At 32.5% G+C, this 17,993-nt stretch overlaps 1 long non-coding RNA gene across 2 annotated transcripts; it reads right to left on the reverse strand.

The window, feature by feature from the left end:
- Positions 1-650: 650 nt before the first annotated feature.
- Positions 651-11,388, reverse strand: LOC112942158 (uncharacterized). Of its 2 annotated transcripts, none has more exons than XR_011211602.1 (2): positions 10,492-11,388; positions 651-3,701 (listed from the first exon to the last, which is right to left on the reverse strand). It is a non-coding gene; the product is annotated as an uncharacterized lncRNA (long non-coding RNA). The 2 variants fall into 2 exon arrangements; XR_003248168.2 differs by lacking the exon at positions 651-3,701 and adding an exon at positions 3,728-4,072.
- Positions 11,389-17,993: the final 6,605 nt, after the last annotated feature.

Consider the following 17,993-nt stretch of genomic DNA (forward strand, 5'->3'; position numbering starts at 1 on the left):
CAAAAAGAATGAATTGGCGCGGGGGGGGGGGGGGGGGTAATAGGACCTTAGTTTAATTAAAGTGTGTTTCTGGAATTTCAGTCATTATCTATGGGGAGTACTGTTGACACCCAATTTTGACCCGCGATGGTAGAAACTATCTTGTGAGCTTCTTAATTTTTAAACAATTTGAAATAATTAGTTTTATGAAAAACTCAAAATATTTCTCAAGTTTTAAAATGATTTAAGTTATCTATGTAGTATTTTAAATAATTAATGTGTTTTATATAGGCACATATATTCGATTAGTATATTTGGCAAATAGTTGAAAATCGTCACAAAATGATTTTACACTTTTAAAGTTAAAATTTTAGTAATTTAGTATATTCTTTATTATAGTTATAATTTTAACTTGATTAGTTTAATCATTTTACAATTAAATTAATTATTTTATTTCGTTAAGATAGAGAAGCTCGTTAGTTTAGTCATTTTAATTCATCTTATTACATTATTAGCCAAATTTACTAAATGAATTCAACTCGGCTACGTTTGTAATTTCTAATGGATATAATCATAATCCCTATGGCCGAGTCTAAAATCCATTTCTTTCAGCCATTAAAGAAACTCAGCCCACTCCCATTTCCTTTCAAAGCCCAGTCCACACAATACAATACCATCAACAAATCCATTCCAACACAATTCCAAATAACCCAACATTTATAGTTCTATACAATACATATAATGATCCAAACAAATACCAGTACCAGACGCAAACCAGAACGTTGTACGTGTTCTTCTTCTTCTTCTTTTACGCGAACAACACGATTCTAATCTCAGCAAAATCGTGAACGCAACAACAAATTTAACCTGACGAGCCCAGCGAAAAGCATCGTTGTCTCAATACAAGGAATCTTCCAGATTTCTTTATCTCCTCGCCTCAATCGTCCTTTGCTCAAATCAGACAGCTTCAATGCTTTTTCCATTGAAGAATGGGACAAGAATCTTACTATTCCAACTTTATCTTCTAGAGGGAAATTTGAATTTTGAATTTCGAATTCATCCAAAAAGTTCTACCCAATTTCCCCCCTTTTCATTCCCAAAATCTACCTTATAAATAGCACTATTCATTCACTATTGAAGGAGATTTTTTTAGGCGAGATGCTCAACCAAAAAAAAGCTTAAAGAGACGGTGACTCACTTCAAAATAACAGTCTTTTTCTTATCTAAAAAACAACTAAAATTGAAGAAAGAAAGAGTGAAAATGAAGAGATTGACATTCCCCTAATGTATTAGGGTGAATTCCTAGCTTGTTCCAATTTGGCGTTGCTCCATTTTGGTGGTGGAAGCTTTACAATTCAAGATCGTTGCGCCGGAACGCTACACTGAAGAAGTCTACTAAACTCTTCCTCCCATCCTTGCATATTGAGATGGGCTATAAAGGCCCAAAACCATTTATTTTCCTGCCAGATCAACCTCATAGCCAATAGAGAAGATGGTGAACAGGTCTTTGGAAGTTGATACATGTTTCAGAGGTCCAATTTAAAGTTGGAAATTAACTTGTTATGTCTCCAAAGTCTAGAAAGTTGTATACACGATGTATACACTGATATATAGATTTCAAATGTCGAAAATACAGGGATAAATACAAACTGAAAAGCTAATATAAAGGAACAATGCAGAAACATAGACCCAAGAGATATACATAGAACATATACACATTTTTTCTGAAGGAGATAGGCCCAAAAGCCGTGAACAATATCAGCATGTCCAAATGAGATAATGGGCTGAAACCCATGATTGTTGGCAAAGTTGTAGTCTTAGGGACAAGTGGGCCAAAAGACCAATTTAATTGGATTTAGTCCAAAGGGAGGTCTATTATTTCTTTTCCCTCTATTATCATTTAAATGGAAAAGGTCATGAAATATCCTCGAAGTATTGAAAATGGTCCAAATTACCCTTCATCCACCTATTGGCTCCAAAATGTCCTTCTCATCCATCTTTGGGTTCAAAATCAACTACTTATTTAACAGTATTAAAAATTGTTTAAATATTTTTTTAAAAAATACTTGGCGCTCAACTATTGGTTATAATTTAGTTATTAATATAATTTATAGATCAACCCACTACCCACTCATTACTAACTAAACCCCACCTAATTAATAAACCAATTATAATGTATAAATCGTCATAAACACTACTAAAACATGACGAAATTATAGATTCCTGAAAATTACATCCAAAATTATTCGAGTCCGAATCGAAGCCCCAATTAAATTTAGGTTGAACTGCTTAGTTAGGAGAACACTTTTAATAGGATTCTCTTTCAAGCTTGAATTCGAAATTTATGAGTAAGATAAAGATGTAGTACGTCCCGAATTAATTCATGCATTTTTTTAAATATAGTTTTATAAATATTGATGATTTGTTTTAAAACCTTTAGCATATTATTTTTAAAAAAGTCATCTATGAAGTAACATCAAATAATTCAGAGGAAAAAATAATTAGAGGAACATAGTCAAACTTTTATGTTTATCAGTAATTTTTATTTAGACACTTGGATATGATATTTACAATTACAGATATTTTTGCCTCAAATTTTTAGAAACACTCATTGACAGTAACTTCCCTATTGTTGCATTAGTAATGTGACATGTTTATTAATTTGATGGGGTTTAATTAATAATGGGTGGGTAGTGAATTGATTTTTAAATTATACTAATAAGTTAAATTATAACAAATAGTTGAGCACGTATTTAAAAAAATATATAAATAGTTTAAATTTAAACCGTTAAATAAGTGTCAATTTCGAACCCAAAGGTTGACTAGAGTATTTTGGAGTCAATAGGTGGGTGGAAAGGGTATTTTGGAACTAATAGGTGGATTGAAGGTAATTTTGTACCATTTTCAATACTTCAATGGTATTTTAAGCGCTTTTTCGTTATTTATAATTTATTGATTGACTAACTTTGTTTATTTTTATGGTTTGATTTAATTAAGTTTCCCAAGATAGCCCTTTCTTATTTTTAAAGTATTTAGTATTTTACCTATTTTATATATTCAGTTATATATGTTTATTTTATCCTAATAAAAGTTATGTCGAGTTTTTACTTTAAAAGTAGGACCTTAAAATTATCTTGATTTTCAAACTTAATTAATATTTTTTTTCTAAAATTAGTCAAAGACACACATTCTTGAAATGTACATTGAAGTCGAATCAATTTATTTTCAATTGATTTTTATCTGTTTAAATCTTTTGAAAACCTTTAAGTTTTTTATTTATTTTTACTAAATAATTTAGTGGAGACTCTATTCTTTTGGAAGATTACTTTCTCTTTAAATCTTGAGTTTGACCCCTTTTTTTTAAAAAAAAAAACAAGTCATTTTTTCTACTTATATTTTTGAGTAAAACAAGTACTTGTGTCTTATTCCATTATTATAAGTATAAGACATGCCTCTAATTATAAAAAAGACTAATTAAATCTGAATTTTGTAATAAAACCTCACCTTACGAGAACACATGATTTTCTTATTTCTATATGACCACAATGATGCCTAAGTGCACTTCTCTTGGGTCTTCAATTGTTGCCATGTACAAGTAAACTTTCATTATCTCACCACCCGAGTCTACAACTTTCATTATCTCACCACCCGAGTCTACACCCTGACGTGACCGGCACTCGAAGACCATTGTTGATCGCCAAGCGAACCCTCATCCTGGCTGACTACAAGCAGAAGACTAACTTAAGTATGCAAAAACTTAAAACTGAAGTAAAATTCAATAAAATAAACTTTACAAAGGTTTTAACTCAAATGACCAACTTTGAATGAAAATCATATATTAAACTCACCATAAAATAGCAACTTAAGTCTTTAAAACATTTAATAAAACAAATGAATAGTATAGGCTTCTTAACTAAAGTGACTATCTATGAAGCCTCTAACTGATAAAGATGGAAGTCGAGACAAGACCCACGACATCCCGACTAAACTGAAAAGTAACTGAAATCTTCCGAAAACAAGGGGTTCACCATAGCTAACTCGAACTCTCGGATGTATCAAAAAAGCTCCTATTGATGATCCTGAATACGTGTGTCTGCATCATGAGAAGACGCAGGCCCATTGGCTCAGTATGTGAAATGTACAAGCATGTAAGGGGAAAACTAAAGCACAAAACATAGGCTTGAACTTGATAAAAAGGAAAAATACTTACCTCTTTACAAACTTACTCAACTCAAGGAATACTCAAGATACTCAACCTACTCAACTCAGAAGTATTCAAGGATAAGATACTCAACTAGAGTTTAGATTACTCAACTCAAAGATATAATATTCGAGTCTGAATACTCAACTCAATATAAAGCAAGAATACGAATGCAATATATAGAAAGTTTTATAAAACATTAAAAACAAATTATTTTTGTATAGAAAATGGAAGAATAAACTCAATTTTACTTATATAATAAAGTAATATAATTTCTATGGGAAATTCTCTAACCGAAAATCATCACTACAAGCCTAAGTGTTGGTGCAACGTTTTACCACGCGCTGTCAAGAACCATCCTATACATTACCATCAGTATAGGACTTTACTTAATTTAGTGGATCCACTAGCTTAATATACGTGATCATCTAAAAAGTATTACCCGTTAACACCCATGATGACTACATGGTTTTCATGGAGATTTGAGTTAATATAAACTCTCATCCCCCATCGATGCTCAATACTACTTCCAAAATATACTTTAGCTAATGCTTTCAAAATCAATTTCATTTCTTTGGGTTGAGAACATTCTCAACACTTAGCTTTAAAAAGCCCTCTTGGAGTAAATGTTCCCTTTTCTTGTTCAAAAATCTTTTGGGAAATCTTAGTTCCCTCTAAACTTAAATGTGAAAACATTCATAAATTTTCTAGGGAATAGTTAGTTCCCTTGTATATTTGAGAAATGAACTCAACTCTTTACTCTTTGCTTAATTGGATACTTGAGTCTTATATCAACTCTTAGAGAAATATTTAGTTCCCTTAATAACTTTTGAAGAAAAGACTTCAACTTCTTACTCTTTACTTTAACTTGAAACTTGAGCCTTAAAATGAAGTTAAAACAAATAAAGACTCTTAAAACTTTGACAAACTTTGCTTTGACTTACTTCTTAACTTCTAGACTTAACTCTTAACTTCTTTGACTTTGATCTTAACTTTCCTTGAATTGGATAATGGATTCAAGGTTCATGATCTCATGTTTATGGATGGTTTCATGATATTCAACTTAGAGGGTTCATACAAAATTATGAGCATGAACACTAACTTAAGGACTCAAAGACACTTCTTATCTCAAGAGTATTCACTCATAGGGTTCATGCATGAACAATTCAATTCAAAGGCTTCATGAATAACATGTAACAGTCAAATGATTAGAAATATACTCAAATGATTTAGAAACTTATTACTCAAGACTTAGGACTTGAATATGCTATTAATCTCAAAGGTACTCAACTGATTGAAGTTCATGCATATGTTATGGGCATGAACGACTCGACCCTAGGGTCAAAATATCAATAAGGAACTCATGTATACGAATCTTATCATTCTCATAGTTACTTCATCAAAACTTAGTTCAAATTAATGGTTTACCTAAAATGATTCACTATTGAACTCAAAAGCTTTCTTGAACTCTTCTCGTAACTCTCTTCTTCAATGTGAATTATGAATTCAAGAGTTTTAGTTCATTATATGGAGGATCTCATGATGACAAGGTAGAATTATGAATGCATTCTCTTCTTTCTCATATACTCACTTGCTCGAATATTGAAACAAGTTACTAGAAGTTGTAGAAGACTCATAAAAGGACTCAAAGGGCTTTCTTAGAATGTTGGAAAGAATTCTCAAACTTAACCCTTAATTCTACATTGAATTTGAGTTATGAATAAAAGGTTATGATCCTGTTAGGAATGATTTTAGGTGTTTAGAAGTAGCTTAGAGTAGTTAGACTCGAAAAGGAGTGAAGATGCACTTTAAATGAACTCAAACAGAGCAACCGGAGGCAAACTGGATGGGGCAGGCGACCCTAGGGCATGGGTGGCGCGGGGAGCCAGCCCCTGAAGTACGGAGAAGGGTTTGGGGCGCTCTAGAAGGCGCATCACGCCAGACCCCAACCCAAAAAATTTCTGAACATCCTTGCTCATTTTCTCACCCTAACTCGTCTAAAATCGAAGAGTTTATTTCCCAATCACTTGGATTCTATTACTTAAATTTTTTAAAATCTAATATAATTAAAAACAACACTAAAATTACTCAATTTCATCTCAAAAAATCATCAAAACCCCAACACAACAAGATTTAGAATAAAATTCAAGAACACCTACGAAAAACTCATCAAAAACTCTAATTTTTAAACTTTATGAATGAAATTTCGCTGAAAAAAATAACGTGATTGGCGTGTGGTAAACTAAACCAACACTATGGAAGCTTACATACCTCTTTGGGATCAAGCCCATGGCAAAAGTCCACGACATCACGCAATAATCTTGCAAAACGCTTGATTCTCCCCACTTTTCTCTTCTTTTCTTTTCTTGAACTCTTAACTAAAACCCTAGGTGTATAGTAGGGTTATAAAACTGAACCTAATACGATTATACCCCTAAAATATTACTAAAAACGAATTAAGTCTGATTGGGTAAAGAAAAGAAGGAAATACCCCTCACTATTTTCGGCTAACTTTCCTTAACTGGACAACCTAACTTCAAAAGATCATATCTCACTCATCCGAGCTCGAAACTTCGCTAACTTTGTGGCGTTGGAAAAATAATTAAAAGATATTTCCAATGGTAACTTGTAGAAGACCTAAGTCATCATGTAATAGGAGTTATGGTCATTTGAAGTTGACCCAGAACCCATACTTAACTTAACTCTCCAAATGTCAGATTTTGCTATTTTCAATTTCGCACTTTTTGGAAATCTTGGTGCTAAATCTAGTGAAATGACCATAATAGTTGATAAATTTTTAATTTCTTGGTAAAATCTCACTCACTACGACGAACGGTTCGAGTCTTAGTTCGAAAAAATTTCTGGATTGTTACACATTATCCTTCTATTTTCAATTGTAAATTACTTAACAATCAACAAACACCTTGGTTACTATAGGACACTACAATACAATTCATAGAGGGGAAAATAGAAAGGTAGGGTCTCCTATGTAAGACACAGAGATAAGAAAACATCATAACACAAAATCTAGAGTACAATGGTTGAAATTGGAAGATGATAATACAACTTACTTCCATGATAGCTTGAGAAATAGGCTTGCTCAAAATAGAATAGCTAGTCTAACTAATGCTAGTGGGAACATACTGACAAGTACTAATCATGTAGAAGAAGAGATACTTGGATTCTACAAAAAAAAAAACTAGGACTCGTGCGACTCAATTACCAGTTGTGAATTGTCAAGCAATGAAAGACAGGCCTAGACTAGATAGAGGCCAACATGCACAACTGCTAGCACCTGTGTCAAGTGAGGAAATGATACATGCTTTAGAGCGGATAAATGATAATAAAGCAACAGGCTGTGATGACTTTAATGCATATTATTTTAATAAAAAAATAATTAAGTTTTTGAAAAATCAATTGAACTTATGATTTAAGAGAAATCGAATTTTCAAAGTAATAGAGTCGCCACTTAATTTTTTTAGAAAAAATAAATAAAAAAAAGGTTTTCAAATGAATTTAAATAGATAAGAATCAATTTGAAAAAATATGTTCTAAATTAAATATACGTTCCGAGAAGGTGTTAGGCCCTCAAAATGTCCTAACTTTTTTTTTAGGGGAACAACTAAAGGGAAATCTTCTAAAGGAAATAATTCAAGTGGTTGATAAGACTAATAATAAAATAGAACTAAGTAAAATAAAATATATATAAAAGAAAAATATTTCAACTTTTTGAATATAAAAGAGAAGCACATCTTTGGAAAATCAATCAAATTCAACCAAAAGTGTTAGTTAATACAATAATAAACAAATAAAGAGGTAAAAGAAGAGAATGTTTGAACTTGATCCATTTGCCTAATTCAACTAAGTTGGGCCTTTGGCCCACCTGTCCTAACTCAAAAAAATTGTTCACAAATGCACTTGAACCCAAATTGTTGAACCTGTGGAAATTCTTTGGGTTTTTGGACCTTTTTCATTCTCATTTGTCATGATATACACCAAGTGTATATTTGATGTATAGACCATGTATATCGCTAATTCTCAAACTTCCGTACCTGTAAATTTATCTGAATTTTGGGTGTGTTTGGTATGGAGGAAAATGTTTTCCATGAAAAATGTTTTCCTAGAAAATGTTTTTCTGGAAAAACAAGTAGATTTTGAACTTATTTTCTCATGTTTGTTTGGTTGGTGAGTGAAAAATATTTTCCAAAAATGATTTTTAGTGTTTGATTTATGAATGAAAAATATTTTTGAGAGACACCTTTTATTTTTACTAGAGTAAAAAAAAATAATGACATTGCAAATATTTTTAAAATCAAAATTATTATTAGGGAGTGGTGATGGGGGTGGGGTGGGGGTAGTGGGTGGGGAGGGGGTAGGAATGAAAAAATAAAAATTTAATGTTGATATTATTTTTTAAAAAAATAAAATTAACTTTTTTGGGGATTGGTGTGGGTGGGGGCTGGCCGGGGGAGGGGGGAGGGAGGGGTAGGAGTTAAAAATAAAAATTTGAAGTTGAAAATATTTTTAAAAAGCAAAATTGATTTTTTGGGGGAGGGGAGGGGGTAGGAATGAAAAAATAAAAATTTAAAATTGATAGTATTTTTTTAAAAAAACAAAACTAATTTTTTTAGGGGTTGGTGTGGGTGGGGGCTGGCCGGGGGAGGGGGGAGGGAGGGGTAGGTTTTAAAAATAAAAATTTGAAGTTGAAAATATTTTTAAAAAGCAAAATTGATTTTTTGGGGAGGGGGGGGTCAAGGATCAAGTTAAAAAATAAAATTTTAAAATTGAAAATATTTTTTTTAAATTGATATTTTTTTCCCAAAAAAAATGTAATTTGAAATTGGAGGAGAGTTATGGAAAATGTTTTCCTTAATTTTTGAAGGGAAGTCATTTTCCTTAATTTTGAGAAAAATGAGTTGATTTGAAAAACATTTTCCAAAACTTTTGTTCCACCCAAACATGAGAAAATTAGAAAACATTTCATGTTTTCCTTCATACCAAACACACTCTTTTGTATTTCCACATTTTCACATTTTGACCTGTATATCATATTTTCTGATTATATTACCCTTTTCATGGTTTCAGACTTTGAAAATTCAAAGTCCAACTTCGTTAAATCGCTAGATTCCCATAATTTAATTTCCTGCTGGCTGACTCGATGAACATTACTATTGGGCCTTTATGGCCCAATAAGAAATGCACGAAGAGGAGATATAATCCATCAGGATTTGGGGAGATTTCACGTGAAAAGAACACATAATAAGAGTTAGCATCTATTCACAATGATAAAAAAATAAAATAACCATATGAAATTTGATTGATCTAAACTTTGACTTAAAATGGGGTTCAGTTACACTAACCAACAAGAACTGTAATATAGCACTCAAAGGCAATGTAAACTAATATTTAACAAAGTTAAATCTCAAAGCAAAAGGGAGGCACAAAGCAGTAACAACACTAGAGGAGACAGTAGTCCTCAAATTAGGTAATAATGGTAATAAAGTTACTAAAAACCACGGGAGATTATGCTACATAAAGCTAGTGATTTCTAAGAAAATGCCATATGAAATACATTTACTACCCAATCTTTGAGGTAACCAACATGTAATAATATCAAAGATTGACCCAGTACAAGTGTTAAAAAACAAATCTTCATTCAAACTAAAATACACATAACAAGGTCCAATAGTAATTTAGCTAACTCTATCACCAAAAGATTTGTCAGTTTTAAATCCACATACACAACATGGAGGGACAAACGACAAGAAATCTAAGGAGAAACAAGCAACAAGTAGGACTGGATATATTGAAAATAATATATCAATTTATAGAGGAAAAATATTGTAAGCTTAATCGATTTAAGAGGGAAAACATTGTAAACTTTAGGATTTAAACAAAACTCCCAAGCCTGTACCAGAACTGATCATAAACAGCCACATAAATACATTTCATGTAAAGAAAAGGGTCCTTCCGGATATCTATAAAAATAGAAATGCTCTTACTGACTCTATCTATTCTTAACAAGGGGCTATACAATTAACAAAATATTTGGAGTGCAAACCATCATTTTCTAATTTGGGACTCTATTTACGCAAGTTACAGCAGCAGAAACAAAGTGAAAACAGACCAGCTTAGCGAACATATTCAAAGTGTAAATCGTATGGATGTAAACAACATGGACAACGTGAGTGAAAAACAAACTTCATTAATTCCGAACTCAAGCTTACTGTCCGAAAACTTACAAGAAATCAAGTACCGGATACACCTAACATGCTACATTGAAAATGAAATACATAAGAAAGCGATGATACCTTTCTCGAGACAGCGGAACTGAGACTAGACGAGTGCAGGAGTAGCGACTTCACCGCTACCAAAATGCAACTCCAAGAGAGCTGATGAACAGAGCAGAATCAAAAGAGACCCAAATCTCTGTTCCTCCTTTCTATGACTTTCAAATTCTATTTCTTGGATGTTTATATATGTGTAGTATTTCACTGTGTTTATCTCAATTTCCTGCTAAATTCTCCCGACTCCCTTTTCTTTCTCTATTTTCTCTCCTAATGTAAGCTATCTCTAACCTTTTTATAATGAAGATGATGAGGGGATTTTATAGGAGGAATTAGGGCATGATTTTGGGGGAAATTCGTGTGAAATATTGGATGAATTTCAAATTCAAATTTAAATATCATTAAGATATAAGGCTACCCTCTCGAATGAGTACAAATTCCAAATGGATTTGAAAGGAGAGTCGTCCGGTTCGAGGAGCAAGGAGGAACCATCATCAAGATTGTAACATCTGGATTATTCCCATAAGAAGAAGACAAGGGATAGAGAGAGAGAGATACACTCTGCATTGGGCTCACTGGATTTGGGTTTGCGATTCTGGGTCGCTCTGAGGTTCTGGGTTTCGTTTTTGGGTTCGTCCTGTAGAAGAAGAAGAAGAAATGTGATGGGTAGGTTGTACGTGTTTTTATGATGGGGATTGTCTTTTTAGTATTGTTAGTGGGCTGGGCTGACTGGATGATGGAGTGGGCTTAGCTGGATGTAATGGCTGAAAAAATTGGATTTGGTTGCTGGAAAGTGTTAAAGAGAAGGCCCAAAACTTGGTCTTGATGGGTTTATGAAGTTGACGGAAAATTGTTAATGAAACAATGATGAAATTCGATTAAAACTTGAACAAAATGAATTGACATAAATTAATTAATGAGTTTCTTAATCTTAATTATAAACTAAGTAATTTAAAAATATAAATATTATATAACTAAACTAATTAAACAAATATTTAATTAAAAAAATCTTTTTAAGACGATTTTAGGCTAATCATAAAATATACTAATTATATACACAATTATGCAATACATATAGTTTATATAAAAATAATAAAAAAAAGTGATAAAACTAGTTAAAATAACTTGCAAACTGTTTTATTTTTTGTTATAATTTTACAAAACTTTATTTTAAATCGGTTGAAATCGAAGAAGCTCAAAATGATTACTTTATATGGCGGAGGTCCAAAATTGGGTTTCAACACATATTTTTTCAAGAAGACTTGGGCAATAGTAAGACAAAAGATCATTATGGCTGTACAAGAGTTCTTTGTAATAGAGAAACTACCTAAAGCTATAATTTGTACCACAATGACTCTGATTCCAACAGAGGACCACCATTCAAAAATATTAGAGTATAGACCTACCTCATGTTGTATAGTTGTGTACAAAATCATTTCGAATGTGATTAGTAACAGAATGTAGAGCATGATGGATATTTTAATAGATAAAGGGTAGTCTACTTTTGTGCCAGGTAGATTGATCAATGATTACATCATCTTGAGTACTAAGTTGGTCAAAGGGTTATGGGAGGAAAGTGATCTCACCTAGATGTATGCTCAAAATTGATATGAGGAAAAAGTATGATTGAGTGGAATGGGAGTTCTTGAAACAAGTGCTGATCCAATTGCTTTCTCCTAGTGTATTTGTTGATTTGGTAGTCCAGTGCATACACACAGTGTCTTACACTATCCCCTTAACTCTTTGTACTAGCCATGAATTAGTTCACAAGACTATTGAAACAACTGAAAAAATCCTCAAGCTTCAAGTACCATCCAAAATGTGCTAAACTGCAGTTGGTCTAACTAAGTTTTCGTGATGATCTGCTTTTATGTAGGAAAGGGGAACTCACATCTGTTAAAAAGTTTATGAGATTTCTAAAGTTTTTTAAGCAACCTCTGGTCTGGAAGAAAATGTAGATAAAAGCTCCATTTATTTTGGAGAAGCACCAACTGAAATGCAGCTGGTCATAATGCATGATCTAGGTTTCTCACAAGTTACAATGCTTTTTAGATACTTAGAAGTTTCCCTAAGAAATAGGAGAATAACTATGGTGCAATGCCAACAATTGATTTATAAGATTCTAGGAAGGATATAAAACTCGACATCTAGATTCCTATCATATACAGGAAGGGTCCAGCCAATAAAAGATGTACTATTTTCTGTTCAAGTATTATGGTAACAGGTATTTATCTTACCAAAGAAAGTGATCAAATGCATTGAAGGGTTATATAGAAGCTTTCTATGGACTAGAGGGGAAGATATATCAAAGAATTGGTTGCATGGGATCAACTGTATAATCCATACACGACAAGAGGCTGAAATATTGTAAGTATCCAGGAGTGGAAAAAGGCAACCATTTGCAAATTTCTGTGGAATCTGAGCAAAAATAAGGACAAGGTATAGGTATAATGGGTGCACATGTACTATGCTATGGGTACAATGGGGGTACGTGTACTAGGGACCATGTGGAATATACAAGGAAACCATGACTCATGGATGGTGAGGAAGATTTTACAAACATATAAAGTCTTAGAGCCTCTAGGATGGAATTAAATATAACACCCCGTATTCTACGTGTACTAGTTTTATTTATATGACGCTTATTAATTTCCTTGTAGTATGGTTATGGAATCGATTCACTATGCAACTAGTAACAATGGAATAGGTTTAAAATGGACTGTCAGCTAGATTTTAATGTGACCTAATTAAGTTGAAATTAATGGAAGTATTTAAACTTGAGATCATAGGATGATATTTGAGTCTAAAGTTTAAAGTGATATAGTATATATAAGTTTTAAGTAAGTTAAATGTATTAAAGTCTAACAATGGAATAAAATATTGAGGTGCTTGCTTGGCTACACTTAAGCTTGTAAATGATGCAAATACTTAGAATTAGTGGACTACATTTTAAGTGGAAAGGGTAAGTAGGTGATTCACCTAATTAGGATAAGTGGACTGCATTTTAAATGAAAAGGGGAAGTAGATGATGCGCCTATTCAAAAACTTGTGGCAGAAATTAAGGAGGTGATGCACCTGCTTGCTTAAAGTAAAGGACCGTATTATTTCTCCAATTTATTAAGTGAAACGTACAAAAGGTACCCTATAAAGTATCAGGCTTATCAAATCTCCTTCATCACTTATTCTCTAGAAATTTACTCCCAAGGAAACCCGTAGAAGCTCCAAGAGTTCTGGTCTATAACTTCAACATTAAAATATAAAGCAAACCCTTTATTTTTAAAGTACAAGTTGGTAGAACATTTCCCATCTTAAGGAATTCAAGTGAATAATATGATTTAACATCAAGGTAAGGGAGAGAGGAGAACCTAAGCATTGAAGAATCAAAGTCTTAGCAAGTTAGGTTTCTGCCCTGCAAGGTAAGACATGAAAATTTTCATCCCTCTCTTGTTCTTGCATTAATTTTAAAAGTTTGTACGCGTTAATGAATTGAGGAGTGTTAACTCTATATGGTGTAAGCTTGGTGAAGGTTCAGGAAATATGTGCTTGTTGGGACAAACATGGAGTGGAGTCCCCTTAAATTTTGATTGTGAGCTCATATTGAGAATCTTAACTGTAATGTTAGTTGGAACTCACTGGATGTTGATAGGATGTTATGAGTTCATGTTTCTATTTCCACATTGTGATGCTTAGGGACTATTTTTTGTATCGTAAAATGGTGTGTGTGTGTGTGTGGATGGATATCTGCAGATAAATCATGGGAACTGTTTAGAGGATAAAACATTGAAAGTGTAAATATATGACACTTAATTGAGTGTTGCATGAACTTACTTCTGCGGTCCCTTTGCATACTATTTTTCAAACAAAAGGAAGCCCAAGGAGGTCAAGAGGACCTTATAAGAAGGCTACATAGTATATAAAAAAAATTAGAGGAGAATGGGTGGGAAGAACACCCTTTATGAGATCAATTATAGATTTACTGCCAAGTACCATTTTGGTCTTGATCAAGTAGCCCAAATTTTTTGATCAACTACTAATGCTAATTTTATTATTTACTCCATTGTAGATAAATAGTCGGAAAGGAATAAGGTTAACTCATTCTAATATCCAAAGCTGTGCAGCAAGGTATGTAAGACTATTCGATTTCCTATTTCTTTGGCATAAAACCAACACTTGTAATTACAAAGTAAGATTTCTAAGTACCCTTTGGTAGTGATTGGTTCCTACTCCTTAGAGCATTAAAGTGAGTACCCTAATATAAGGTTATTACTAAATATACATGGTTACTCTATCAAGTATTAGCATGAAAGGTTTAAACTTGTTTCATCTTCAAATTTCCCTTTGCACACATTCCCCTTATATAGATCAAAATGATCCTAGATTACACATTACATATGTTTTTATGTTGGATATACAATCTGCCCGTATCCTGCCAACTTGCTTCAATTGTCTATTCCATCATATATGTCATCTTTTTACACGTTCATATGTTTCCTTTATTGGTTATTATTACTCCCATTGTGTTAGACTGTAATGTTATCAAAACCTTCCTCTATGATCTATTGTACATTTTTATATGGTCTTGGAAGGCCTAGGGAACTCACTTTTGAATCTTCAATTCCTACTCGTGCAATGTGTATATAGCGTCTCATTCCACTAAATACACATTGTATAACCTATCTAATAACTAGAGTACACATCCCACCTGATGAGAATATGAATTAACTGAGATAGACCATACTAGCTTGTTATGAAATCCAATGTCATGAGACCCCACACCGTGGAAGGTAATCTACTTGCCGGAGGTAGAACTAGGAAAATCCCATTTAGACACATTGTTAATGTATACCAAGGACTTTTTTGTACTCTAGTCTCATATTTAAAGTATAGGTATTACCATACGCATATCCACTCGATGCTTTGCCTTATTTCTCATAGAGTGAGTTTATTCACACATTAGTCTTTGAGAAAGTAACATTTGTCTTACCAACTCATAATACCACTATAAAGAAAGGCTACACGGGCTGCCAATCAAGGTTCATTAGGATATCTCATCTATTAAACGGGTGCCATGCTAGGTCAATCTGATTCAATTCATTATAAACCTTCTTTTCACATTTAATGTTACACATTCTTAACCTTCGTTACATTTACAAGGTTTCACATTAATCATTCTAAGAAGGGTACCACTTTAGGTCTACTGATCCTACACTTTCATTCATTCATTCTTTAGTTCATTCTTTCATTCATTCTCAAGAAAGGATGCTAATCATATCAAGAGATCACACTCAACATAACTTTCATTTATCAAGTAGGGAAAACTATGTCTACCTAAACAAGACACAATATCAACATATGAAGACTCTTCATAGATTATCATCATCATATACCAACATTCAGAGGAACATGCTTTCACTAACAATATCACATACATTTATAGAAGATCACCTCAAGATCACATTAATAGATCCACATTATGAACATTCAACAAGATCACCCATATATCACATTATAACTTCATTTTATACATTCATGTATGCCATAACACCTTGCACATAGTTACTTCATATAACGAACTTCACATTACACCTTCACATATACCGTAATATGATACTACTATAATTCGCATAATATTGCAGAAAAGTCCATGATCAAAATAAGAACAAGCAGTAAACACCGCCAACATAAGTAAACACTACAATACAAGATCAATTTTATATCAGTTCTACATTAGTAAGGAAATTAGGTCAATTTACCTTCTTTTCATATCCAAGATCACCATTTCTTAACGTCTCCAACAATTCACAATATAATAGCATAATTAATAATAGAAATAAATTATACAACTCATCATAATCACAATTCCATCAAAATTATATCATAAGCAATAATCTAACTTCATAATCCAAATTTAGGAATTTGAGAAGATCAAGGGTTCCTCAAGATTTTTACTTCAAAACATCAATCTATCGTCAACAAAATCATATCTAATTATTTGAAATAGTTTCATTCTAGAACCCTTGAGTTAGAGTGAAAATTGGACTTTTCTATAACTTTGAAATCTTTCAGGATCACATTAAGATTAGCTCTATGGTGATACCAAGTCTTAGATAAAGAAATTCCATACCTTACTAGAAGAAAACCCATGAAAATTGAGAAGAAATCAATTTAGTACATCCTTCCTAGCAAACTCCAAGATCTTGACCTTCAATGGTGGTTTGAAGAAATTTTTGAAGAGAAGAACTTTTGAGGGTTTTGAAATTTTAGATTTCTAATTAAGGGTTTGGGGCTTGTGATTGGGGAATGTGTGTATAATGACTTAAAATCAGTATATAATATATCCTCAAAATACCCAAAACACCCCTACATTAGTTGGACCTTTTAAACTAAGTCTAACTTGACTTTAAAACGACGCGACCAAATCAAGGACATGGATGCGCGTCGTGGAGACACTTTCGAATCATGGTTCTGGAATTTAATTAGAGGCAGAACGACTCATGACACTCCCACATTGCAAGGAAATATTTTTGCCTCTTAAGAAGCAGTTGTGCGACGCATTAACATCCTATAAAAAGGGTCTCCTGCACGCTGCCTCTGCAACCTCTTGGACGAATCTTGTATCCTCCTCAAGGACCATTCAGTTGTCCTTGAGGAGTTGTGCCCAAATGTTTTTACCCTAAACTAGTTTATTAAGACACTAGGGTCACCCCCTCTTATTCTAAACTCTAAACAATACATAAAACACATAGAACACACAAGGACACACTAGCACAAAAAAGAGTAGTTTTCCAATGTCTTATTCGTCCCTTGAAGTTTGACTTTAAAAATCTTTAAAGCTATCTTCAAAATCCATTCATAATAATTTTAAAAAGTTATTAACTCAATAAACTCACGTGAAGTTCTAATTTGTGTTAATTCATTTTGAGGGTTGTAGTACTCAAAGTGTTAATCATCATAATTCGTCACATTAGCTTTAGTCTCAAATCCATATTGATCATAAATCATAATATTAGATTTATTATAAAATATTTATTTAATAATAATTCATAATAAATACTTTATCCTAATAAATTCATGCTTATATATTTTATTGTTAAGCAATTCACATATATATACTTCTATCTTATTTAATCTAAGCATACATTATCATCTAGCACCCAATTCAAAGTACTGCTAATCATGATTCAACCTGAATACCTTAATGTGAACCAATTCAAGTCTACGTTCTTAAATTCTCAAGCAATCAATAATGCATTTCATCAATCATAGAACATTACCTATAAATCCTCAATTTTCCTATTCATGGCATAAAACCAATTACACCAATTTAATCTTTATAAAAATAGGTTAGGCATGGGAACATGCAAATTCATCCTAAAAATATGTAAATCTATAAATTCAATTATAAACAATCATATTCCACTCAATTGGATTGATACCCATAACATTAGAAGAAACCCAAACTCCAATTGGGGGAATTCTTCTTCTATATTGGGAAATCACGGTGGGTTCCCTGTATGAAAGGATTC

The sequence above is a fragment of the Solanum lycopersicum genome, chromosome 9, assembly GCF_036512215.1.
Source record: "Solanum lycopersicum chromosome 9, SLM_r2.1".
Classification (NCBI taxonomy): domain Eukaryota; kingdom Viridiplantae; phylum Streptophyta; class Magnoliopsida; order Solanales; family Solanaceae; genus Solanum; species Solanum lycopersicum.